General features: G+C 37.6%; 2 long non-coding RNA genes across 2 annotated transcripts in view; one reads left to right on the forward strand and one right to left on the reverse strand.

Moving 5' to 3' along the window:
* The window catches only part of LOC142408746 (uncharacterized), a 30,804-nt gene extending 11,275 nt beyond the window's left edge, over nucleotides 1-19,529 (forward strand). The window contains exons 3-6 of the long non-coding RNA XR_012775400.1: nucleotides 14,915-14,996; nucleotides 15,413-15,499; nucleotides 17,583-17,763; nucleotides 18,247-19,529. This is a non-coding gene — a long non-coding RNA (uncharacterized LOC142408746). The remainder of the gene's footprint in view (nucleotides 1-14,914; nucleotides 14,997-15,412; nucleotides 15,500-17,582; nucleotides 17,764-18,246) is intronic.
* The window catches only part of LOC142408748 (uncharacterized), a 73,717-nt gene that overhangs the window by 30,673 nt on the left and 15,728 nt on the right, over nucleotides 1-27,316 (reverse strand). The gene's annotated exons all lie outside the window — the stretch shown is intronic.

A 27,316-nucleotide genomic window follows, 5' to 3' on the forward strand; every position in this document is an offset into this window, starting at 1 on the left:
CTCAAATTAAGATAACAAACTATCCATCATATTCAAAAGAGAGGTTTGGCTCTGGCTAATGACATGCTGTGATAAAGGCAATAACTGTACTGGATTGCCAACCAAGTACCAAATTTTCCCAATGATTGATTAATGAACTAAATATGGATTACAGCCTATTCAGAAGGTTTGAGGTGGAAATAGATTATGCCTTTTGTTGCCACCCCAAAAAAATTACATTGATTACAATAGACGTTGGAAACTTTCCAGGAAGCCTTTTTGTGTCCTGCTACACTTTGTTAGAGACTAATACTTTAACCCTTGCAAAGAGAAAACAAAATGCCAAGTTATGTGAACACAGGACCACATTAAGAAACACAAAGGTTTCTTACATTCATAAAAGCTACAGAGAAAATATTTTGTCTAAAATCTGAATAATACAGTTCTGGGCTCACTGATTTTAAGGGGCTTTGGATCACGCCATTATTTCTGTTGCGATGACAGTATCTACATAATTTATTCATTTTTACAATCACGACAGTGAGTTACTGTTTGAGAAGTGTTTCTAATTTTAAAGGAAAAAAATGTGTCATTAATTAAAGATTATTGCTTGGCATTAATTTTATAAAGCGTGCTGTAGAGCTCTTTTTCAAATTAAGAAAGAAAATCTATGCCAATGGAGTGCCAATGAAGAAGTCGTTATGAGTTTACAATCCAGCCTAAGGATGAATAGGAGATACCTCAACTTCCTCTTTAGTTTTGACTCTGTACTGATCAACCTTTTCTTAATAGAGCCATCTCAGCAATGGGCCCATCTAAAAATAAATTTCAGTTTCACTGCAGTCCAGATTTTCTGGCTCTAACAAATAATTTTTCTGTGTCAGGCTGATAGTACAAAGGACTGGTATAAAACCATTCCCCTCTTTGTCAATTATTGGAAGAGATTTTTTTTTTTAGATTTGTTTATTGCTACCTGAATTTATAATGGTTGGAATTTCAATCATCTGATTTATTTTTGTGAAAGCAGCTGAACCCCATTTACTTCATTCCATAACTTGTCTAAGCAAATAGCAGTGCATCTTTCCCCTACCTGAGAACCACCAAGTGAAATGCTTAACGCAAGTTAAAATGACAACAAAAAAACCAGAACAGAGGACTTGAAGATTTTTGCTCTTATAACTATTAATACCAGAGAAAGAATCAGGAAAATTTGAAGGCATCTTTAGAATGGTTCCTAGTCTTATTATTATATCTGTTTGGCAGAAGGAGAAAAGATACGGACATACAATATTCAGTGGAGCACAACAATTCTGTAGCGACATCTCTCAAAGGCAGGATTCAGGTCAATTCCCCCCAAATCCATTGACCCTAGTTATGGGATTGTATAAAGGAGGATTAGCAAGTTACAGTTTCAAATGGAATTTAAAATTTATGATGTCTTGAAAATCTCACTGGGAGTGCCATGCTGTCCTGCCTCCCAATACAGCGCTTAGCCAAGGAATGGAGAAGCAGCTAGCCTGGTTTGTTACCATCACACCCGAGCGATATTGGCTGGAGGGAACAGACAGCGATCTGGTAGCAGGTAGGTCAGTGGTCTTGATTAAAGACTAAGGAACCTTTTGAGGAGAGAATCAAATCTGAATAAATCCCAAATCTGGCCTATAAAAGCAAACATAGGGCTCTAAATCCAGATCTTTCCCATTAATGTCACCAAAGAACATTGTCTGACAGCTGGGTCACAGTGAAAAGTGCCTGTTAATATAAGTAATACGAAGTTGTCTGTGTTAATTTAAGTAATATGGAAGTGTTAATTTAAGTAATAGGAAGATAATAATCATTTGGGCTTTTTTTAAGGATGATTTCAAAGAAACTGGTATACATGAAAGCATCCTGTTCCTTTGGGTCTGGTGATCCTTCAAGTCAGGTGGGAGAAGCAATTGCGTTACTCACCATCCTACTATATTTCTCCAGTGTACAGAGGGGAGCATCTTTTTTTTCCAAGCTGCACAGTCTATCTGTTTGAAAGTATAGAGTACATAAGACCATGTGGGAGAAGTACCTTTTGGTAACCAAAGAAAAATCCCTGGCAGCAGAAAGAGAACCCAAACTCTAGGGCTTTTAAGAAGCTCTTAACCAGCTTAATAAAAACAAAATATCAAACAAGAAACAGAGAAAAATACACTCTTTGAGGGAAGACTGATACCATCTGGGAAAGCTGCTAAGAGTGCCAACACATTTCTTAGCTGTACAGAGAAGTAACCTAAACGCAGAAAATTATGAGTACGTCAGGAGTCTGTGTGTTCACACTGACATAATTTACCCACAAACATGAGGCAGTTTGCTACTGCCCCTTGTGCACATGAAAAAGATGCATATATGCATATATTTTTCTACACATGCTCTTAAAGCCAAGTCTCAAGGACGGAGAATAAAATCAGTGTGTAGGCTTTAAGTAACTTTGTATGGTTTTAATCGCTGCTGACTTCAGTAATCCACAGCATACCCTAAAAGTTACTCATTTTCTCTTTCTCAAACCTTAGAGATGAAGATTTCCACATCCATTGTTTATGTCTACGGTGATTTACGTAGAAATCACACAGTCAAGAGACAAAGAAATATAACATACAGTATAAAGCACGTAAGATACCGTCTCTCAGCCTGAAGAGACACGGTAATTTTGCACCAGAACTAGTGAACTAGAAATTCTGATTTATTGATCTTTGAGGTCACATGTAAGTATTTTTGGTTGGCTGGTTGATTTTTGTTTTGCTTGGTTTTTTTTGGATTGCCCTTTGGAATTTATGGAAGGTAAGGTCAAAGTGGTAATGCATTCATTCAGACAGTATTAAAGAGCCCCTCTTACATCTTTCCGAGTATCCTTCAAAGCTGACATCCTGTTTAATATCTGTATCTGTCGTCTCTGAAAAACAATGTCATGTTGGAACTTTAAACTGCCATATGACAGCAGACAGTTGTGGTCCTGTTTTTTACTTTAGCAGAGTTTCACTAGGAAAGGATAAGAGGGAGAAAACCCTGAAGGGGAGAGAGATAAGTTTACTTTCTTGAAAAAATGTCCTTTATTAAAGACTCAAGCTTCAACGAATCTAATTGAATTAAACTTGAGAAGTGTGAACAACACTATTTTTTATGGCTTGCAGCAATTTCTAACTCAAAGGCAGGTAACAATTATAATAGGCTTATATCTGATATTCTGGCTTTTTGCACACCAAGGACTTAATTCTCAGAGGACATGTAATTTTGAGCTCCATTTTCCTATAATTTTAGTCTTTTCATGCCCAAATCACTACGTCCTTTCAGAATAGTTGCACAGCATTTACTGTATTGTAATGTTTAGGTACAGTACTAAATAAAAGCAACATTATTACTGTTTTACAGTTGGTAAAACAAAATACTGTCCATGTTTCCAAAATGCTCAGTTCTCCTTAGTGCGTGATTTGCAAAATTTTCCACAAAAAGAAGAAAAAGCAACCGTAAACCTCCCTCTTGACATGAGACTTTTATTTCAGGAAAACTTAACTAAATGCAAGTACATCTTAGTGCTCATATTTTGTGTTTGTCTATACACACGTATATTTATTTATATTTATATACACCCTGTACACACACAGATTTATAAATCAACAGTATTTTGACTCTACTGTGCTTCCCAGACCATTGATTTAGATTGAAAAATACCACTTCATATTTCTTCGGGTGAAATCCATTGTTGCGCGATGGCCTACAAACTACTTGAGGCCCACTTATTTCAGGGTTTAAGTAGCACTTCAGTGATGCATAGCCTTGTACAGACAGAATTTTACCTGTAAGGAGCATCCCACTTCTTTTCTTTTGATAGTTTTAACTGTGCAGTAGGACTATAAGTATTTTCTAAAATAATACTGTAAAATTTGATGTTTCCCTCCCTCTCAGTTATATATATGCTTATTCTGAGTGGACTTTTTTCCTATTTGAAAAAAGAAAAAAAAGGGGGGGGTGGGTTTAAAGCAAAACATAGTCTTTTTTTCTTTAATATTACCACTAGCGCTGATAATACAAATCTCATGATGAGAAGTGAGGTGCAATCTGATGTGTAAAGAAGAGAATCAACTTCACTCTTCCTTAATCACGCTATTGTGCATCCTTGATAGTAGTAAAGTCGTGTCATTTTTCAGGAAATGAACAAGTACAGGAACATTCTGAAAGATGGTTGGTGCACACAAATTTATTATCACCATAGCTGGGCATAGTGCTTTGAAACCAGGCTAGGTTCTTTTCCTCAGAAAAACAAACCAGCTCTTATCTACTATACAGTGGAGTTGGTGGAAGTCCTTCCATTAGCTTCAAAGAAAATTGAATAGAGCCTGCAAAGCACAGGCTAAAAGAAGATGAAATAAGATTAGAGAAATGCGTGTGAAAAGGCACTAATTGAAGAACAGGGGCATTGAGAAGAAAGGATTAAAGAGATTATAAATCGAATGTATAGGGAATTGCTTCATGCATGAGATCATGAGTTACCCAAACCCAATTGCTGTGTTGTGCACGGGCTTCTGTTCCACAGCGCTGACTGGGGACGACTCTCAAGACAAAGCAAGCGAGCTTTTTGCCAAATTTCTTGGCCCTGAATGATATCCAAACACCATGCTCCAGACTGATATAAGAGGAAACTGGGCGAAGTGAATTTTAAGTAACCTGTCAGAATTTATTCCCATAAACATAAGGCAAATAGTTTCAAGTCCAGATGAGCAGTTTCATTACATATATAGCTTTCTGTTTAATGATCTGTTAAGTTCTATGGTTTTTCTTCCCTGTGAATATTTAGATATCAATAAAATGTCCTGTACTAGTTCCAAGATTCTTGGACATATTAATAATTGTGGGCACAAGATCTTGATGAATATAGGTTTCAGAAGTTGACAGTGAGGGATGTTTCTGAGAAACTGTTCAGGACATCTCAATACTTAAGAGATTTACTGCAGGAAGTAATTTCATGAAAGTCTAGATGCGTACTATCCTAAGAATTATCAACTGCTAAAGCTAAGTAAATGACCTGGTAAACAATGAAAGCTAAATGCTACGTATGTGCATATACACACCTGCAGAGTAGATAAGCAATATTTATTCACACTCATATACAAATTTTAGATAAGCTGAAATAAACGTCCCATGTCAATTACAGATTTGCAGATACTGCACTTCTTTATTTTTTAAGATGAATCTTTGCAAATCATGCACTATGAGAACACAAAATCATGCATATAGAGAAACTAGTAGGAGACAATACCTATATCGTAATTTATTTCAGCCCATTTCATAAAAGCCAGAAGGTAAAGATAAAGTAAGTTCATTTATTCTTACGACTACAATGTTGCTGCTGGTATCAGACTATCAGAAAGACTATCAGAAAGTCAGATCCTGATAATATACCCAAAAAACCCATGACATACTAATAATTTCCATATTGGGTAGTAGTAAACAGATTTTTACACTCTATGACTTTCATGGTTATTTATTGGTTTTGCTTGACAATAATTCCTTGATTTGGGCAAGCATAAGACTAGAATACAACCAAGAAACATAAGGAGCAAGTATCCAGACTTTGGCTCAGGTTTAGGACACAGTGGTACATAATGATGGTTCAAATGTTATGAAAGACTAGAATAATTAATTACACCACCATAAAACGGACTCATGAATTTACCATCTGGAAGCATTATTACATTGTGTGTCTAAATTATTCCCCTACGCTTAGCACAAATCTTCAAAGAGTGGCAATTTAATTACACAGAGGGTAAACATTAAATTCCACAAACGATTGGTAGGCCTCCTCTCCAGGAGGAGAATCTTAGTAGGAAGATGATATTTGATGAGACTATTTCTTATGCCATGAAGATGAAAGCAAGCAATTGCCCCTATCTACTATGCTGCTTACCTGTAAAAGGAAAAGCCTGTGTTATGTTTCGCAATCAGCACACAGCTAGTTTTGCACGCTGTTAACAATCAGCCTGCGCCCGGTGTAATCGTACACACCTTCAGCTGCCACAGCTAAAGATGATGACTTACTAAGGCTTTCCAAAGCTCCTGTGCAGCCAGGCCATTAGCAAGAGTGCATGACTACATGCGTGCACTTACTGTAAGGTTATACTGGAGCTTGGCATTAGCCACCTTATAGGCCTTTCCTTCAGAGTTGTATACAGGAGTTTCTGGAGTTTATTCTTTCAACTTGGAAAACAAATACCCCTCAACACATGAGGCAAGCTTAGGTACAGTTGCCAGAGATAATATCTGAGTGTGTATTACACACCTGATATTGCAAGTCTCCAGCCTTCCCTTAGGGGTCAGAGAGAAGGCAGACTGTGTGGCAACAAATTGTCTCAAGTCTTCCCCTTCGTAGCTGGGAAAAAAGAATGGAACAAAACAAGTAATACGCACCCGCGCACTTAGCATTAGGGAATATCTGCTTCAAGTTTTACATTTACTACAAGAAATTCCCATACTTCCCCAAGAGAAAGCTGCAGGTGCAGCTGTACCTGGGAACGTGAACAGGGAGCACCAACACAGACCTTGGGGCAGGCAGCTCCCTTTACGCCTGGAATAAGGATCTCCGCTAATACTTGGAGATGCTGGCTAGACATCAGTATCGCAAGGCTCCTAATATATTCATGACCTGTTTGTGTAAATGAAGGCTAAAATCTACTGGGTGAATTAATGCTTCTACCATAGTACTTCTGAAAGTGCAATGGTTGCCGAGTGAGGTTGGAGAGGGTAAGGAAGAAGTACGTGGCAAAAGCTGCTGCTTCACAATTTTCACACCTGCCCTCCAGAAGAGTTACAAAAGTCAGTCTGCTCTCCACAGTACAAAATGGATGAATGGGCACCTCAAAAATAAGAGCCAGCTCAGACTATTGCCAAACTTCAAAACAGCTCCAAACTTGCTAGGTGTTCGGAGTGCTGCTGTGCCCGTTTCTTTTTTGTTGTTGTTTGGTTTTTTTGCTTTTCAATATGTTTGTATCTTTGCACTTTCTGTGAGAAGTCAAAAGGAGAAGCAGAAATAACACAATAATGTGAGAAAGGTCAGTCTGTTGACAGTTCCACCCTGATTTTCAGATCAGAGAAGCCAGGGAGGGATAAGCTTTGGGTAAGTACTGGAGTGTGTGGATGTTTCAGACCTTTTCAAGTTTGCTTATCAGAACCTGCGAAATGGAAGAAACCAAAGACTAAAACTGTTACATTAAAACCTGAACATTCCCATGCACGCATGTGTTACTCCTGAAGAGGGACTGTGATATGGGTCTTGTTTTCACATATGAGTCTCATTTCAGGGGTGATGACTTGAGCCACAAAGAAAAAACCACCACCACAAAAATCTTGGTCCCAAATGGCATTCTCCAACACGCGGCATTCTTCAGACATGGATTTGTCTCATTAGGAGGGGGTTATGGGTGGCACTTGAAGCCCATCCTGTCTTTTCTTTTTACTAGAGGGTACGTTTGTTTACTAGAGAACAACGGGGAAACTTTACTTGGTTTAATTGTACTCTTGCTTGCAAATATACTTGACTGTATCCCTGTATTATTTATTGTTTCTAAAGATTCTGAAGAACTAATTAAGTGCTATAGATCACTCAGGAGCAAGGGGGGAATTTCACCTGTAATGTAAAATTTTAAATAGTTTAGACTTTAAGTTAGCTTTTGCGGGTTTACATTTTCTCTTATGCATATTATTAGTCATTTCTGAATAACTGTAAAATGAGGAATATTTTAGTTGAATGAAATCGTATTGCACTACTTGATCTGAAAATCAAGCCATCAATTAACTTAAATACCTAATAAAGAATTTAATTGTATGAGCCAGAAACATTTTTATTTGGTGAAAACTTTTCAAATTTCATGTAACAAAACTGAGTGTCAAGTGCGCACGCTCCAGAAATAAAGGTTTTCCCTTTATAAAAGTGGGGTTTTTAGCTTGATTGCTTAAATAATCCCAGTCCAAGGAGTTCTTTAAAAAACACCTACAGTAAAAAAGTGTTGAGGAGTGAAGAAACCTACACTGAAATACCAGTGTATGGAGTAGTACAGCAGTGTGTGGGGAGACAGATAATTGTTAGCCTCCCTACACTTTACTGAACAGATTTTACTAACCTAAAAATGTCCGATTTAATTCATGGTGTGCAAAAGCAGAACAAAACAAGAAAGACCCTGTTTCACAGACGTGATTTTGCATATTTGCACCTTGTAACGGCTCCCCCGCAACTGTCCCTTGGAGTTTGTTTGTTTACGTTTGCTGGTTGTTTTTTAGAAAGAGCAGTAAAAGACCTAATCACAGCAGCGACACTACCCAATGCTATTAACTGTGCTTTGTACACCGTTGCTGTAGCTCTGACACTCAGTCTTACTAACTACGTAGTAGAATTTAAGCTGGATCATTTAAATAATGATAAAGCTGTCAAGACTCTGATGTGATTTTCTTCTTGAGCAATTCACCTTCTATTACAGGTTTTATTGTACTTTATAGTGGGCATCTGTAAATCTGTGGATCAGCTTAGCTCCCTCATTTATACCCATTGCACGTACTACATGGTTTTAACTGACTTACTTTAGAAGGATTCACAGTAGTTGCTAGGAAACCTTTCTGTGTTCTTTTCACTTCTTATATAGCATTAGCTTTTCAATTGATAAGGCTGTACCTTTAGGTACAGAGGGATTTAAGCAGAATCAAACAATGACGGTAGGACTGCAGCATAGATAAGCAAAAAAAAAAGGGGGGGGGGCGTGCAAATCCTTGTTCTTTGTACAGGTAATACAGAGGATTAGAGCAAAAGAAAGGACATAGCACATTTTCCATGAATATTTTTAAAAGATATTCTGCATCATATTAAGAAAAGCAGCAAAACAAGACTTCTTACTATAGCTTAAAGTTTTTAAATTTGTAAATGACTGTAGCAGAGAAGCCATTTCATTGTGCTGCTTCTGTTACATGGCATGTCTTCCCGGGGATAATTTCCAATGGTAATATTGTAAAGCATTTTTCTGTATGAGGGCAAGATAACTCCCATACAGCTTTAAGGAAGTAAATGTTCTTGCCAAAAGTATCTCTATTGCAAACGCACTCCCACCAAGATCATGCTGTTAAGGGTGATACTTTTTCCTGCTGAAACACAGTCTGATCAATGTCCTGAGGTCAGCAGACACATAGCCTGTGTGAGAGCAACATAGAGCCATGTAGAGAGAAGGGAGAGAAAACAAAACTTCACCCTTATCTACTGTAAACTACATTGTCTTACTGCTTCTCATCTCTGCTGAGATAAAATAGTCTCGTCTTTCATTAGGAAGCAACCTTTTCCCAACCAATTCAAGTACACAAATGTGTACCTGATGCACAGCAGTAATTATATTACTTTCAGAAGAAGATTTTCTATTATGCCATTTTTCTCCTCCCCAGAGAATCCCGTCTCTTTTCAAAAGTTTCAGATCTTATTGGAGCAGGCAAACTGTGAAGAGCCCACCGACACCCCTCCATCTGCAAATCTTCCTGTTCCCGCCGCACCCAGGTGCTTCACTGTCCTCAAAGCCTGATGGTGGCTGTTCAGCCAAGATTCTGGTACACTCTTGGCATTGCAACTCATTAGCTTGAACAGCACCACAGCTATCTTTTAATAGGCCTTATAGTAAATTTATGGATAGTGGAAGGTAATTTTTTTCCTTCTCAATTGAAAGAGGAAAGATAATTAGAATTGTCTTTTCTATGTCTTTTTAATCTGGGACAGCTATAAAACTGTAAGTATAGGTGGTCCTGCAGGTATTTGCTTTTTTCAAAGTTCCTGAAAGCCAAACCCAATAAAGTTTTTTTTCTTGTTTTTTTTCTATACTGTCCTGTAGAGATTAGAGTCTCATAACATGACAGGCTCACTTCAGAAAAGAATCTAATTCATTTCTTCCAATAGCCTTACTCAAATCTCTTGGGTTAACAAATTTGGGGTTGCATTAGCTCTGTCTTGGGTAGAGTGAGATTTTTTAAACACCTGCTTTCTACCAGTCAATATGAAACAAGGAGAGAAAAGTATTCCCCAGCATCCTGCTTTCAAACCAGCCAAATCAGAGAACATAAAAGCATGTGAATGTACAGAAATAAGAAGGCTATCATACCTTCATTCCTAGTATAGCCTGGCAAAATAAATATTTCAAATAATAAGACAAAACCACAAATAATAATTCATGAGTGAGTTTAAAGTTCATGAAGGCAAACAGAGCACTGAAAGAAATAGTGACTGGCTACATTCTGTAGATCATTAACTTCAACCAGTAACTCCTGTGCCAAATCCATATCAACCCTTCTTGAAAGGTGTGTTTGTCTAAAGCAAATGTCATCTCAGGTGGATTTGTAAACATCCTGAGATAAAAGAGAATCCGCCACCTCCAGTCATAAAGAATACCCTTTCCATTAAAAACATTTGTCAAATTCTAATTATAGGTTGTTTGGTTTAAATTTTAGCCCTTCTCTTATTATGCCTTTTCCCACTACTCTTAAATATTGTCTTAGCATCAAAACATCCATTTATATACTGCAACTAAGTAATCTCTCAATCTTTTTGATAAGTTAAACAGATTGACTTTTTAAAATCTTTTGTTGAAAGACACTTGATCCAGTTTTTCCTTTTTTTTTTTTGTAACTGTTTTCTACAACCCCTCTAGTCTTTTAACAACCTTTCAAATAGGGACAACAGTCTTATGTGCAAAATGGTAATATCAGTCTCTCAGTGTTGCATTGCAAGGTAAAGCCCCCACCTCATTCCCAAGAAAAGCTCCCCATTTATGCATCACAGTCTTGCATAAGCTCCTTTAGCCACAAGATCAGACAGAAACCTTCATATCGCTATTGTGAAAGGAAGGCTAAGTTTTAAAAGAACTTGTAGAAGTAGAGAGGTGATGTAAGACATCTTTCGTTATTGTACAGCCACGTATCCAAAAGCTTCGATCAGCGTTACACTGGCTACTACTTCTCTTTGAGGCATATCTTTCTCCTTGATGACATCCCTTGAAACAGTAGAAGCAACTGAAAAGATACCAAAGTAACAACAGAACCTCCAAACCAAACAAAAAACAACAATACAACCCCCAGATCTTAAAAAACAAAAGAGCAGCTCTCCGTGCAGGATATGCTCTTATTAACTCTCTTAAGGGTCATTCTGAAAGTGGCAGAAGAAACATTGCAGCACACAGGCTGAACTTCTCCCGTATCATCACAACTGAGTTTGCATTGTATGCTTTCTGTTATTCTCTGGTGTATTTCCTAACATGTCATATGAATTAAGTCACATACCATAGATTTATGTTGCTAACAATAAAAGAAAGGAGGAGGAAGGGGAGGAGCAGGGACTTAAACCTATTTCAAAAGGCTCAGAACAACTCTTCACTTGAAAAGGAATTCTTAACACCAACAGACGGAAATTTAGAAAACAAAATTCCCAAAACTAACTACTAAAAGCTACTTTCATCTTTTGGGTTAAATAGTTTGGATCACATTGACCTGAAGAGATCACTAATGAAATATATAGGTGAATCTACATTTGAAATACTTCAGAGAGCCAGTAAAAAAAAGACTAATGCAAAGCACTATAGAAAATTCAAACTATAACAAAAGGAGTTTTGCACTGGGAAATACAAAGTAATATATCTACAGGAAAACTAGACTGTTTCTAAACCACGTAAAAATCATATTAGCTAAAAGCATACAGAAAAGACTGCTTTCACTCCGAACTGTGTCTGCAAAGGCACTCTGAGAAAATATACAGAACTAGACTAGCTTAGCTCTCATCCACTTTATTCCCATCTTCCTTAGAAGGAGATATATGGGGCTATGAAGTACCATATTATTCCAAGAGGAAATGCCTGAGGAACGTTGCTGCACATCTCAAACCAGCAATGACAGACAAAGTACTAAGATTTTGTATGGAACTAGCTTATATTATGCAGGTAAATACAAGAAAAATTCAGCATCCTTACTATACAACTGACTTTGTTATTTGGTCTACTATTCAAGTGTAAGTAAGTTAGGGTTAAAATACAAGTGATGAAGAATGAATCTGCTATTTAACTTTTGCTTACCAAAACTAAATCATGCATTCCATACAATGTTATTTTTTTTAAAGAATGTTGTGTAGAAAAGAATAGTTTAATTCAGTTTTAAAATTGCACTCGAGGAGAGTATGACTACTAGACTATTCTCGGTTCTGAGTTCTCTGCTTCACCTAGCACGTCATCAGTAGGATAGGTTTGCTTCCAAATGCCAGTTCGGTCTCTTAGAAGCACAAATTACGATTTGTTTTTTTAATTGTGATTAATTCTGATTTTTAAAATTACAGATAATTGGGGAAGACCATAACTTTGTGTATCATAACTCTTAATTTTTTCCTTTTGTAGTTTTTAAATAACTAGCAGTTAGTCAGCAGATTTCTCATCTTTCACAACTTCTGTTGCACCACCAAAGAATTAATAGAACTTGGCTTCTTTTGTATACTGCTGAAGTCTTGACAGGTAATACTGCATTGCCCACAGTTCAAGTCTGTCAGATATTAAGAAATATTCTCATCCTTTAGAGGAATGCTAGTCGTGCCCCCCCCAAAAAAAAAAAAAGAGAAAGGCTTCCTTCACAACCAGAGGTTAAAAGCACATAGAAATAGATTGTTGGCATATATAGATTATCCTTACACAGCAAAGGCAGTGGTCCTCGTATTCCTCAGTTCCCTCCATTGCTGTCTCACCAATGCTGCTATGCTTTACTGCCCATTTATCAGCTTATAAATATCTCCACCTCCAGTCACCTCACAAGTATGGTACAACTCCTTGTATGCAACTACAGTTCCAAATCAAGTCCCGATGAAGTCCTTCTCAAGTCTTGAGAGGGCTGATGGAATCAGACACAGACACTGAAAAAAGAGATAGAATCCTCATATCTTAACTGCTGTTTATGATCAACCTGCCCTTCAGCTTGTGAGCTCTTCTTATCAGTCCCTTCAGCATAACAATATTCTCATTGTCAAGTGATACTAATGACCTTATGAGTTTTTTCTTCATTTTCCAACCACCGTTCCCTCATCCATCCTACTTTCATGATGTCTGTCTAACTATACTCAAGCTGAAGGTTTTCTTATCCTCAATAAAGTAACAAGTCAAAAGACAGCTTCTATGCTGTTTGGGTTTCTGCAACTAAAACAGGACTCCAAAACTAAACCTAAATGCTCTTCCTTGTCTTCTGTCCCCCTCCTTTTTCCTCTTCTCCCTTCAATGATCAGCATGCTTAAGTGCTTCTTTCCAAAAAGCTCTTATAGCATGTCTTCCACTCTTCAACACCAGGAAGGTTGGCAAACCACACCCTCCGCAATGAGTCAGAAGGAATCAACCGGGACTGTTCTACAAACGAAAAAACCTGCATGGCTTTTACTTTTATAAGAGCTGCAAAGATACAGTCGTAACGGTGTTGCTGGCTCTTTCCTCTCGTGACTGCTGAGCAAGTCAGCGTACCTGTGGAAGCGCCTGTGTACTCAGAAAGGTAGCTTCTAAATACACGTGGGATTTTTGAGGGGAAAAAACCACCCTACAAAATCTGTTGATGCGTTTCCCCAAATAGTATCACTGTCATGAATCCCAAACATTATAACAGACCGTAGTGACATATATGGTAAGCATTTGAAAACTGATGATTAAACAAGTTTGTTTTCCTATGCCAAATGGAGACTTGAGCAGGAAACAGCTTACATGGGTAATAATGTTTGTTTTGGATCGATACGCAGTAGATTGCCCAGTGCTGATTATTTTCAACAAATGCACAGCTCTACCCCATGTAATAAAAATCTGGCTGCCCTTTGTTGCTCATGAAACTCATAAAGGTTAAACCTTTAGCCTGAAGGAAAAAAAGATCCTTTTCATCCAATGAAAATTAATAGGACTGAGCATCCCTCCCCTTGCAGGCAGCTGTAATTTTTCAGCTAAGAGGCATAGAGGTTTAAGAAGAATTGATGATGGAAAGTTTTTGTCACCAATATAAACACATTTTAAAAGCAGCTAGCAGTAGGCTCACACTGAGCATTGTACGTCTGAGGCGATGCCAGTGGTACTTAGCACAGCTGCTCGTGGCTGTGCGCCTGATTGAATGCTGTTTGTCTCAAGATTTTCCAGTGGACCATTTCAAGTGGCAGCACACAGCTGATGTGCCATGTAACCCGCATTAACACCTCACCTGCAAAATACAGAATTACATTCAAATCTGCTGATTAGATGCAAAATACAAACACATGCCAGTGGTTGCATTTCAGAAGTAACCATGCCCACCCACCGTGAAGAAACCGAGCTGATTGTTATCTAGGACTGGTCCTGCATCCTGTCTCCAAAAAAGATTATTGGTAGCATGTGTAAGAATTAAAATTTCATATGATCATTTTTTGATGATGGCTCTTTAAGGCTAGGTAAATCTAATTCTGATTGTTCCCCACACATTTATTTTGCATCTTAACTCTTATGTAAAGGTTTGTAAAACCTATTTCTGTGATGCTAAAAAAGGAAATCTTTGAATAAATTACCTCTTATATACATAGAATGAGCTGTCAAATTGCGTGATTTATAAAATTAGAGGATGTTAATCTAATATCTCTTAATATAACTGCTACTCTCATGTCAATCTTTTTTACTGCAGCATGTTTGTTCCAGATTTATTTATTTTTTAATAACTAGTGTTCACTTCGCAGTGAAGTTTATGTTTGTTTTAAATGAATTTATTTTATTTTTTTATTACAATATAATTTTATTATAATAAATAAAAATTTGCATCCATTTGAAAATGCTGAATCCAAGCCTTTTCCTTTTTTCGCTGGGAATGCAGTCAAGCACAGTTGCTGCCGAATGACTATTTGGAAAATACGTTTTTATTATTGATGTGTCTTCAGGTGATTACATGCAGTGGCTGATCTGAGAGGTCATCACCGTCATTGTGAATGCAGTGGACTAAGCTTTGTTCTACCAGAGCAGGTAACAGTTAAAAAACTCCAAACAGAACCTAAGCCTTGAATTTAGAAATAATTTCTTAAGACTTACTTAAAATAATGCATTTATGTAGCATAATCAATTAAATTCACATCCACAGTGAGACATGAAACATGGTTTGGGTTTCTTTACCTTAGAAAATACAAGTAGATAGTCTAGCAGTATGTAGTCTTGCTAAATTCCATGTGTTTTGAGGACATGGAATATTTATCTGAAAAAATATTGTTTCAGATATGCTACCCCAAAAAAGAAAGAAACAACCTTGAAAACCCACGTTATATTAAAATGATACCTAGTGGACAAAACCAATCTCTTGAAAGAGATTTATCACAAAGGAAAAGCTTAGGGAAGCAGGCTTATAATGAAGGTGGGAACTTAAGTCTGTCCCTTTGTGTCTTCAGACTTTGTGCACTTTGTGAAGAAGGGTTCCTCTGAGGAAAGTGGTGATCTGAATATCTAATGAAAGTCTATTTGTGTTCTATAAAATGGTAAGAACGAAGCTTGCATAGACAATAATAAAGCTGATGCTTCCTCATTTTACAGGCTACACAATCTACTTCTAACCTAGCCTTCATGTACACTCCTAAGCATGAGATTCTTGCTAGAGAGAAAGGTAGGAATAGACTTTGTTACCTATATACATCCCATAATGAATCAGCTGAAGCGTTTGAACCTTTTTCCTTCAGTTACTGTAAAACCAGCTGCTGTTCCTGGAATTACCTGGCTAGCGGTACTCAGGGAACACACTGCTGCAAGACCTCTAAGGGGCTGGGGGAAGAAGCTTCTACTACCCTGTTTCTCCATCAGTGTCATCCCTGAGCTGAGGCTACAGGCTTTGGAGCGAGCCACGTATTCTACAGGTGGGATGCTGCTAAAGGCCATCGAAGCGGTTTTGAGATGGGTGAGATTTGGAAATAAAAGCCATCTCATTCCTGTTTTTTTCTTGCATACTTCCTACCCCCAAAGCTATAGTAATTTCTTGGCGTCCCCATGACAATGAGTATGCTGCCATCAGTACTTTGTTTGAAGTATGTTCTTTACTCCATGGGCATGGGCTTATTCACTCCCTTTTTAATTTTAACAACATTAATGGATCTCTTAGAGGTTTTCCACATTTAAGTCTCTTACTTTGTCAAACTAATTAGTGTTGTTTTAATCACTTTCATATCTCAGAGCATCCACATCCTGATAGGTGCTTAAGAGACAAGAATAAAAGAACAGCTCCTTCCCTGAAGAGCTTGAAGTCATTCTCATTGAAATAGTTCAAGAAGGCAGCTACTCTTAAAACAGACTTTACAAACTATACTTTAGGAACTTGTAAATGACATATATTGAATTGTTTAACCCTTACATTGCACCCATCATGATTTTTATATCAAATCTTTCTTTGATAAACTGATCAACAATTCCTTTTTAATAAACACTCTTCTTGAGAGTGTCTCTTACCTCAATCAAATAATTGATGTGTTTTAAGGAGCATAGCTCTTTTACACAATTTGTATATTTTTACAAAGTATTGTATCACAAGGAAAAAGAGATTGACTTAGAGCAACTTTGGTAAAGTAACAAGAGAAACAACCACTCCAAGGAACCGACTTTACGAACAACAGCCTTTTGTAGAGACACCAGATTTCACCAAAATTAAAGTGCAGTGAGGCAATATGATACACGCCGAGAATGTGCAGTGTTAAAGCCTTAGAGAACAAATGAAGGGGGGGTTACTGTAATAAGATGCAATTAGAGGGGCATTTTAAATTTCTTATTACTAGAAGTGAATTTTAAGAGAGAATCTGACCAAGAATTATGACTCAGACCTTTGAGAGAGCACTGTATTTAATCTCCTTATGAGCGAATTTGAAGTCTTGATTTATTCTCTGTCACCCAAATTCTGTTAACGAAGTAAATAAACTACGTGTTTTTTAAAATCTCATCTATTATTCTCAACCCTCATATGTCTTTTTAATTTTAAAATTAAATATTCTGGATATTAAGTTGCAAAATACTGTCTTTAAAAACTCATTTCAATGTATTAATAAGATAAGCTACTGATTACACCAGTCCAGGTGTTCAGAACTGCTTAGATATCTCTGTGGAGCACGGCACTGTGCCATATCATCATATTCTATCTTTTGTCTGGCTCATTTTGTTAGCAGAACGTTTCAATAACGTACAAAAAAAAAAAGCTTCTATGTTTCACTTTATTTCATTCATTGCTGTTCTTATCCACACCAAAATTACAGTTTTTATTTGAAGGTGTTACGTGGGAGGTGATGAAGAGCCCGATGAACCTTCTTTATTCCCTTTCTTCCCACTTGTGGTAACAGGTCATGTTGGGGTTTAGCTAGAAGAAAAATTTGAGTGGCCTCGCTTTAGCAGAATAATTACAGTGCCATAGCTACGCTGATATAACTCCCCCATGTGGATACTCTCTTCCAAGGATAAAAAATATTTCATTCTAGAATAATTACTCTGCTTTTTAATTCTATCTGAACAAAGTTACTATCCCTCCAAAGGGAGGGATCACATGGGAAGCATATCAAGATATCTACAAAGTTTCCTTTCTTCTTGCAGTCCAGCCCTCTCAGGGGATCCTGAGATGCTGGAACGGTGCTGACTCCCAACTCACCAAGTCTCCACTGTACTTCAGTCGAGGGAAGAGCATGATCTGCCATCTAGTCTAGTCAAAGAGCCCTCTCCACAGAGAAGAAAGGCATTGAAAATGGGATACCATGAGATATCTCAACAGTACTGGGTAAGTAGCTAATATATAGGTTAATATCAGCCTGAATGGAAAGAATGAATCTTCACTTGGTTAAATGTCTAGACTAAAATAAAAATGTTCATTTCTCAGCTTTTTTTTCTGATGGACAGTTGAAAATTATGCTTTTCTTTGACAAAAATAGCTTGATAGGAAAAGCCTAGGCAGTCCCAATTACGGACTTAACTAAACTGAGTAACATTTAGTTTACTACTCACTTTTTAACATATACAAATGCTTTTTAAGTTCTTTTTCAAAATGGATCTGAGGCTGCATACAGACACAGATAGAAGATCTATCTGTACAAGTCTCCCAGTGCAGAATGTTTTCTAGACTTGCAGACAATTTCCACGCTTTCACTTCATGTATCAAAAAGACTTCATGCACTAAAACTGCCAAAATAGGTTATTTAATATAAGTGAAAAGAAATAGGTATGATGTTCTATTATTTAGTCCAGCCTTTCTTTTCTCTCGTAGAAAGAGTGAAGCTCCTCAGTGGTGTTAGATAAAAAATCAGACTCTAGCTGATCTAGAAATAGAATAAAAGGTTTTCTATTGCTGCCATGATAAACAGTGTGGATTATCTAGAGCTGTCTGATCACAAGTGGAGTCAAGAATACATTTTGCATCACCAGCATGGAAAGAAATTCTCATTGTTACTAGCAGAACCCCTACCACAGCCTGAATACAAACAGTTAAGTTCACAGTATCCAAACATTCAAAACCACCAAGACAGAACTATTTTTAGCTATAAAGCTATTTTGTAGCATTTGATTTTTCTTAAGAGTGCAATTTTTAAAAAGAAAGTGCCTTTGGTTACTGCTTTGCAGCTTTACACTTCAGTTAGTCAGGTTTTAAAGTCCATCTGAACTTCCCCTTGAAGGGTATGAAAATACTCCTGGATGACTTCTAAACAACAGAGTTAAGGGCAGGCACTCAGCTTGTGTAAATCAGTATCATTCCATTTAAATTAATGGAACCATGCCAAGTTACCAACTTTCATCCGACATGGTCTATTTTTTGCTTCCAACTATTCTTTCATGGAGTTAGAGAACAAAAGAGTTTCATTTCAGAAGAGATCTTTCGGGGTACAGACTGACCTCCTCGAGCCTACCTGATACCATAAAATGGAACTTTAGGTGATAAACCAAACACTGCATCACATTTCCTCCAAGAACAATCTGAAATAATGATCTATAGGCGCTTACTGTTGCCAGCACTTTTTAAACGTTTCCCCTTGTGCCTCAACGGTTGAAATCCCAGGAAGTTAAATCAGCTTGCAAATTTGACTGAATCAACACCTGCTCATTCAAAACACATTTTAACTACAGGAAGGAATTCTTCACTCTCATTTGGAGCAGCAAAAAACGAAACACAGAAATCATGGCCAAATAATTTCAAGGCTCTGCAGGAATACAGAATTAAGCCATAGTATGTCCTTGCTGTTCCATCCTGTTTTCTACTAGTTCTAGTACAAAAGCAGGCCCAGGCTGGAAGTACATTTATCATTTGCCATGCTTCTCTTGAAAAATAGTCAAATATAGCCACACATCTTCTCTCACGCGATGTGAATCTAATTGAGAAATGGGAATTAATATCACGGTATCATTAATAGTTTCTGCTTCCCTTTGTTTTCTTATATGCCTATACATTGATATACATAATCGTGTGATATACTGAATGCAAAACAGTGGGATATATAACATCCAAAACAAGTAAGTTTCTTCTGATGCTATGAATTCTGTCACAACTTGTTTCAACCTGGCCTTGCAATCATAAAAAGATGTAAGTTTTTATACTATATATCATATATGTTACACCGGTATTAAAATTATTCTAGAGAGTTTAAGAATATTTAATTTTTATTTTATATTTATGTACCTGAAATTTTGTTGCTACTGGAATTGAAAGAAAATTTTAAAAGACATTTCAAAGGTACTTAACTTTTATTGTTAGTTTATTGCATCTTTGTAAAGGAAGGAAGGAATGTATGCAGTGTAATGTTAATGAATATATTCCCTTTGTTCAGAAGACCCAAAATCGAGATTGAAATCTTGGTGACTTAGGAACTCATGAAGAAAATGGAGAAATTCAAATTTACAAACCTGTTGTGAAGCCGGTGCTGTGGCTCTCTACATGTACTCAGCTGGGGTTGTTATACGAGAACAGCAGCTGATAAGCCCCAAGACCATGGCTGGAAACAAGGAGAGAAGGAATTGGCACTATCGTCTCCTACATACCTAGGAAGTGCCATAGCAAATGGGACTGTGGCAGTTTAAATATGAATCTCTCCCCAGGGAATATGGTTTTTTAACTATGAACATTTAAAGGAGAGAAATAAACTGAATTTCCAACTAAAATGTCCAGGAAGCAGATTTCCTGTTTGCCAGACAGCCCTAGCTGACAAAGACTTCATATTTAAGATGATACTTGAGCAGTTACATTTGAAATGTCAGAGTAAACCCCAGGAAAGAGGCCAAGTATGCAAAAAATAGGTACGAGAGTTTTAGGTGCATTGCGTATTCATTTGTCATGCAGCAGTATTGTACATCATGTGTGTTCTCATTCCTAACTTAGGAAATTGTACGGTATTCCTATAAACCCACACTTAGATGCGGGCAGTGGTGCCCCGACATACATGTATGCATTCTTTCACTGTTGAGTCTCAGTATCACAGGTGCCAGGAACACCTCCATCACTAGACCCTGATCCTCATAACAACCAACATACCTAACATACCTAACCGGATTCACAGATGCGCTTTATCTTGAAAACAGTCCCTTGATTTTCAAGTGATTCACTGTTGTGAACATTGCTATTTAGTCTTTATCAGTGCATCACCACCTCTCAACTAGCAGCAGAGAGGTGACCCTCCCTAGAAATGAATGACAGGAAAGCGTGGAACACTTATACACACAGAGAAACAGAAAAATAAAGAGAGGACATAAAAAGATAAAGGGGTCTTCACTGAAGTTAACTTTTAGTTATTGATAATAAATATCTCAAGCTACTTTACTGAAGTTGTACCAAGGGAGTGACACATTCATAATTATGCTGCAAACGTATTCTATGTACATGCATAGCTTATGCAATATTTTTACTGGAAATTTCCCTGCTTCTTTAATTTTGTGCCAGCTCTTTATGGAGCCCTGTACTAACTACTGTCAAGGGAACTGTTTGTATTTAGTTCCCTGTAGAAGGGGGTGAGGATTACACTAAGACTTTAAGAAGAGGAAAGATAACAAAGAAAAAAGGCAATAAAGAAGAGACATGGGAAAAAATAGAACATCCATAATCTTGTAGTTCTCAACCTTTTAAATCAGTCAAATAAGGATGAACAGTAATTTAATATATTCTAAGACCAACAAGAAGTCAATTTTGGAAGGCTTGCACCTTACAGAACTGGAACAGCCACTTTTTGTGAAAGCTTTCATCAACGGCAAGTTTCTGAAACAATTTAATAAACAAAAGTTTGGTGTTTCCGAGTTTTGGACTGTGTCATAGAAGCTAACGTTACATTAGGTACTGTGACGCTTGGGAAGTACAGTCATGGAGCTAATATAAAATCTCACTATAAAGAGACAGTTCAATTGTAAATAGGCTTATGTTGACTATGCATGCATTAGCTGGAATGAACAGCAACTGCTGGTCAAATATTCTAACAGTGGTAGAAATAACTAGGGGGGAGCAGATACCTTCACTGTTTCAGGCCACAGCTGCAGCACAGTATCATATTGTCCCATACTGCTAATTGCAGCATTACACTAGTATACCACAAGTACTGAACCTCTCCATCATGAGTATCAGAAATAACATTTATGTCCATAACCAATGTTTACCCCCAATGAAACATCCTACTTATGCGTGACAGGTTTTTGAAGACATGAAAACCTCAAAACACTTAAAAAACTCAAGTAATCCTCTGCCTAAGTCAAGAGCAGAGAACAGCACAAATCTCTTCCTAGTCAGAGGAGCTGATCAGATGATCCCATAAAGGATCCCGTTGCCTGCAGAATGGATGAAAATACCCGGCCAGTGATGCACACTGATTCAGATGATTCAGTGAGAGCACTTAACCTGCATGGATTTCTTGGACAATAAAAGCTTGCTGGGTTTACTGTGCCTGCACAACAGATTTAGTAAAGAGTCGAGTGCCTCTGCCTGTGCTGCCAGTTTTCAGTCCCATAGTGCAACAACTTCCCTTGAAACACAAGAAATTTGAAAGCTGTGGGAGACAAAAAACATGCAGTGTAGGGATGCCAAGCAGTGCCAGGGGTGAGAGGGGTCTTCTGGATACTCTTGGGACAAATGCAGGGGATCCAAGCTGGCATTAGACCTGCAGTGCTTGAAAAAAAGAAGACTAAATCCTGAACAACAGTTCCAGTCATGGAAGTAAAAGAGGGAAGATGGAGTTAGAGAAAAGTGATACAATGGAGTGACAACTTGCTCTGGAAAGAGGGAAGAGAGTGTCAAAATTGACATAGGAGTGGTAAGACTGAATGACAGGGAAGATGCTGAAACCGCTGATGGACATGTAAGAGGAGATGTCAGGAAAAAGAGAGGTGCACCTGTGAAGAAGAGGTAGACCTAAGCCAGCTTACTGAATGCAGCTAAAACAGAACAAGGGCACGGGAAAGGTAAGACTGTGTTAAGACCTAAGGCAAAAAGGCCTTCTCCAGGGACCAAGAAAGCATGGGAGAGGAACAAAAACAGACTCAGAAGTAGGAGCAAAATTTTCATATCTATTCAGAGAAGTAAAGCACTAAAAACAGAAGTTATATTTTTCTGTCCTGAATTGCTAAATCCATTCTAGATAAGTGCATTTGGTAAAGAATGTAGTTTTATCATGTACTGAATTCTTGTCAAAATTACTCTTGGGACAGCCAGATATCATGTAGCCCACACTGAAGTCCTATGCAGAAATATACTTGACACATCATAACGTATTAACACTGAGAAGCTGTCTAGATGGCAATCTAGGGACATTGACCTTGGATGTCTTAGATGATGCTCCAGAGGCACGGGTAGATGAATCTGAGTTTGACCTTGGGAGGTCTAAACCCTACTAAGGTGGACATCTGGAACAAAAAAGACAGGTGCTGAATCTATATTATATTTTGAAAAGTGACTGAAATATAGATGGTAATAACAGAATTCTAGCAGCATGGAGTTCGGTGCCCATATCTCTCATTGCAAATACAAACCTTGGGGATAGAGAATTGCTCAGCTGTGGACTTAATGCTAGACAAACAATAGAAAAGGAGGAGGAATCCCAGGAAACATGAATCACAGCAGGGTTGAGATCACACTGGGGAAGGAAGCAGTTCACGAAAATTGTTGTTCCAATATACGTACCTTTCAGTTGAAAATAAACTCCTTCCTAACTTGTATTCATTGCTTGCCTGCCATGTGTTTAGTTTTACTTTTTGCTTTGCTCTTTCTCAAGTGTTAAATGGAAAAATAAGAGTACCTGGCGTCCAGTGAACATAAACTGTGATATTCAAGTTTGAGGCCTTAATTTCAGACTAGCTACGTAGAAGACAGATATGCATTATCTGGAAAAGTGTTAAAGAAGGTAAGTGGATGTTGCATACAAGAATAAAGGGAGGATCATCAAAACCTATCTTAAAATTCAGTAGGAATTTTCTCCCTATTATCACTGAATGACTACTCCAGAATCTTGGACTGCTAGAAACCTCCTTTGAATCTCCACTCTAGAGTTCCTCAAGGCCTTTAAGATCTAAATTTCCTTTATTAAGTCTAACACAGATTAGACATTAACAGTTCTCACTTAATCCCTACAGTTGCTAACCTCCATCATGTGGCTGTCTTTGCCTGTTAGTCTAGCTTTCCCTTTCAGATATTACCCTAACGGTCTCTTTTAAGTTATTATTTATCTATGAATCCTGAGGGTCATACTACTAGCTTTTCTGTTTACATAGAAATCATTTCTGGATATGCAAACAATCAGTATTTTCAGTTTACTTCACCAACTGGTTTCCTAAATATCTATTTTTTTGCATGTCTTTAAAGTGAAGCAATGGACTCATTTCTTAACATCCCATTTAACAGAATTCTTAATCAGGCAATCAAAGTTGTTTGACAGTTCTTTGTGCAGTGCATTTTCAGTGACTGATCTTCTACAACATGCTCATTACTTTCACAAACTGGACTGGTTGTGCCATGATCTGGTAAGCAAACCGATGCAAAAATATGTCTGGGACCCATCATTACTTGTAGTATTTTTCTTCCAATCAACATCTGGAAATTACATAATAACACAACTCCTGGGAACATTTATTCTTGTAATAACATCATAAAGACTCTACATATCCAAGTCTGATACTTGCCATGTGGTGGCTGGAAAGGTGAAATGAGATTTTTTTATAAGGATGACAAGAGACCATGAAATATCTGAAGGGAAAAAAGGAAGAGAGGAAGGAAACAGAAGGCAAGAGCAAAGCAAGGAAGATGTCAGAACAGCTACTGAGAAAAACAGGCAGAGGAATCAGGGAGAAAGAAGGCAAACTGGTGATAAAAAAACATGCTGAGCAAGATTTCTACCTGGTCTCCGTTTCAGGGCTGGAAGGGAGGGGGTTTCTCCTGTAATTCTCTGTAGTTCAAAGGCTGTCACAATCGATATACAGGGGAAGAGAAGATACCTCAGATGGTACAATACTTAGACAAAGTATTCTAGAAGTCTTGGCCCAGTTTGCAAACACATACTAAGGCATTGTCTTTAGGCAACCCTAAAAGTCAGGCTTACTCAACTCTGTAGTGCCAGCCCAAGAAGATGACAGTCCTATAGGTTGGAAGAACACAGCTCTCCCTGAGTGGCTGCTACTAGATACCCCGTCTGCTCTTGAGGAGACTTCAGATAACCTTTTCTAGAGGGTTTAGGCACCACTTGCTACAAGGAAAGCAAGGATTTTTAGGCAGTGTGTGACTACTAAATACAGGGACGCTTGCATCCTACTGGCCATATTGATCTGTGGATCCAGACTGTGATGAGCTTTGGCTTTAGCCCATTACCTGGCTTAGCCACGAGTATAAACATAATCCTAGAGTGGAAGGTAAGAAAATCAAATGAAAGATCTTATGTAGATAAATTAGAGGTTGTAGAAGTATGACAAAAGACAGAGCTCAACAGACAGGGTGATGTAAGCCAATTAAGCTGATTATTAAAGAAGAGAAATTTGCAGCTAGTAGATAATGAAGAAAAGAAGGGTCAGGTAAGTCCCACATCAAAGCAGAGACAATGACCAAGACTGTAAGTGAGGGAACTGATCCAGAAGTACAAATAAAAACAGTCATGTCAATGAAAAGGAGCAAGATGAGGAAAGGTGCAAAGCTAAATAAAAGCTAAGTAACAAAAAGTGATGGAAAATAGCAAAGAGAGCTCAAAGAGTCAAACTCATTGAAGAAGAAAGATGGAAAAGACAGCTGAAACTACAATAGGACCCTGAAATGTAAGAGAGCCATCATTAGTTATCAGTGTCTGAGAAGGGATAGAAAAAGAAATGAAAATGATGTCTGACCTACTATGAAAAATAGAGACTGTATTAATTTTAAAAGAAAGGAATTATCTGCCTGTAGATAGCCAGTGTACTAATAGGACCGGTACCATTCATCTTATATACCCATTACTATGAGTAGTATCTAAACACAGGTACTATTTTATCTATCCAGTACAGTATTACCAGGCAACTAATGTAACCACATCATTTAGGGTGAATATTCTAAGACCATCTCAGATTCTCTACAAGAAAAACCAAACTGAGTTTGCAATACTCTGGTTTATATATCTGTCCCTAGAGACACCATTTAATCAGATCTGTCTCAAATATTAATTTCTATATAAATGAGTTTCATAAAAATACAGTTAATTGAAATATACTTGAGATGGATATGGATGATTCCTCCTTCTCCATCAGAAGGTAAAGTACTACTTCTAGTTTTAGAAAAGATAAAAAAAAAAACCTACTCCAAATAGTGGGATCTGAAAGTGAAATAGACTATAATTGACTATTTCAATTTTTAAATGAGAAAATTAGTGGTAGTTATAGCAAAAATAGCAGCCTAACATTTTTCTTTCCTTTTTCAGTTTAAATAATGTAATTTGTTAGTTCCAACACAGTCTAAGTAAAAGATATTTAAAAGTATGAGGCTAAATTGCTAGTATAGACTGATACAAGTCCCACGAAGTCATGTAAAAACAGATCTTTGCATACTTGCTATGGAACTAGCCCATCATTTCAACTGGATGGTGCCTCTTTAAATCAATACTCTGTGCACAGAGCACAGTTGGATGTTCAGTCACTGGAACTTCTCACCACAGGTGGGAAAGCTAGATTTTTTACTACATTCTTTCATTATTTTTCTTAGCCCTTTCTTCTCCTAAGCTGGATTGCAAGACCTACCTCTATCTCAGTATATGAATAAAACATACGACAAATTGAGAAAGCTCAGTTGTGAGAATGACCTTCCCTCTCCCAAGCCTGATAGTTCAGAACGCACTCTTGTGTTTCTACTTTTGCGCTACCACCAGACAATAAGATGGGTGAAAGCGTGAATCTGAGTGTCACTGAACACTACGAAATGACTAGCCTTCACGGGTTTTCATTTCTTACTTCTAAAGCACAGAACATCCATTACATGACATAGACCAAGCTCCAAGTCAAATCGAAATTTATATATATATTACCCTTTGTCTTTGCACAGGGTGCAAACTCTTCATGTCACCTACTCTGTACATGTACGACTCATTCTTATGACCTGCAAAACATATGCATAACATGTATATTGCTATGACTCGTATCACGGTAGTCCAAGAGCTACACAGGTACTTAAAAAAATACTTAATTTTAAATAAGAGGTAATATATGTTTCAGAGTATCCATGGCAGACTTGTACATGGAATTCAGGTGCAAAACTGTACTCCCTTTGCTCCAGGTCCTGTCATAGATGTGTATTTTATCTGCCTATTCTGCGGTGCAGCAGAATGAGAATTCTTCATGTGGCTGTAACAGCCCCAAGGAGTTACAAACACAGCCACGGTCAGAATGAGGTCAGGTTATTCCACATCCCTTTTCTCTGGTACAGCAGCAGCAGGAAAAACATATGGCATAACAGACATTAAGTCATATTGCTCGTTCTAAACTTAGTCTTCTATTTCTGCCACATGTGGAAAGTTCCACATGTAATAAATGTCAAGAGCCCTTGCATTGCCCCAAATTTTTGAAAATTCTTCCACTTGTTCAGGCAGCTGAACAGACTAAAGCCTGTGCACTCTGACACAAAAGCACTCAAAGACTTGTATTTTTCTTCAGGCTGCAAAGAAATGAATTTACTCACTACAGCATCCCAAGGAAAAGAACTGTAATCAGATGTGAAATGCCCCCAGTTTTTTATTGACACCATTGATCACATACCCATAATAAGCTAAGATGACCACATTTGGGCTCCTTTTCTCATTGCACATTATGAACTAACCCTGAAGTCATCCTGAAGATCACACTTGCTGCCAACATGGTCAGGAAGCGTTCAA

This window comes from Mycteria americana, chromosome 4, assembly GCF_035582795.1.
Source record: "Mycteria americana isolate JAX WOST 10 ecotype Jacksonville Zoo and Gardens chromosome 4, USCA_MyAme_1.0, whole genome shotgun sequence".
Lineage (NCBI taxonomy): Eukaryota > Metazoa > Chordata > Aves > Ciconiiformes > Ciconiidae > Mycteria > Mycteria americana.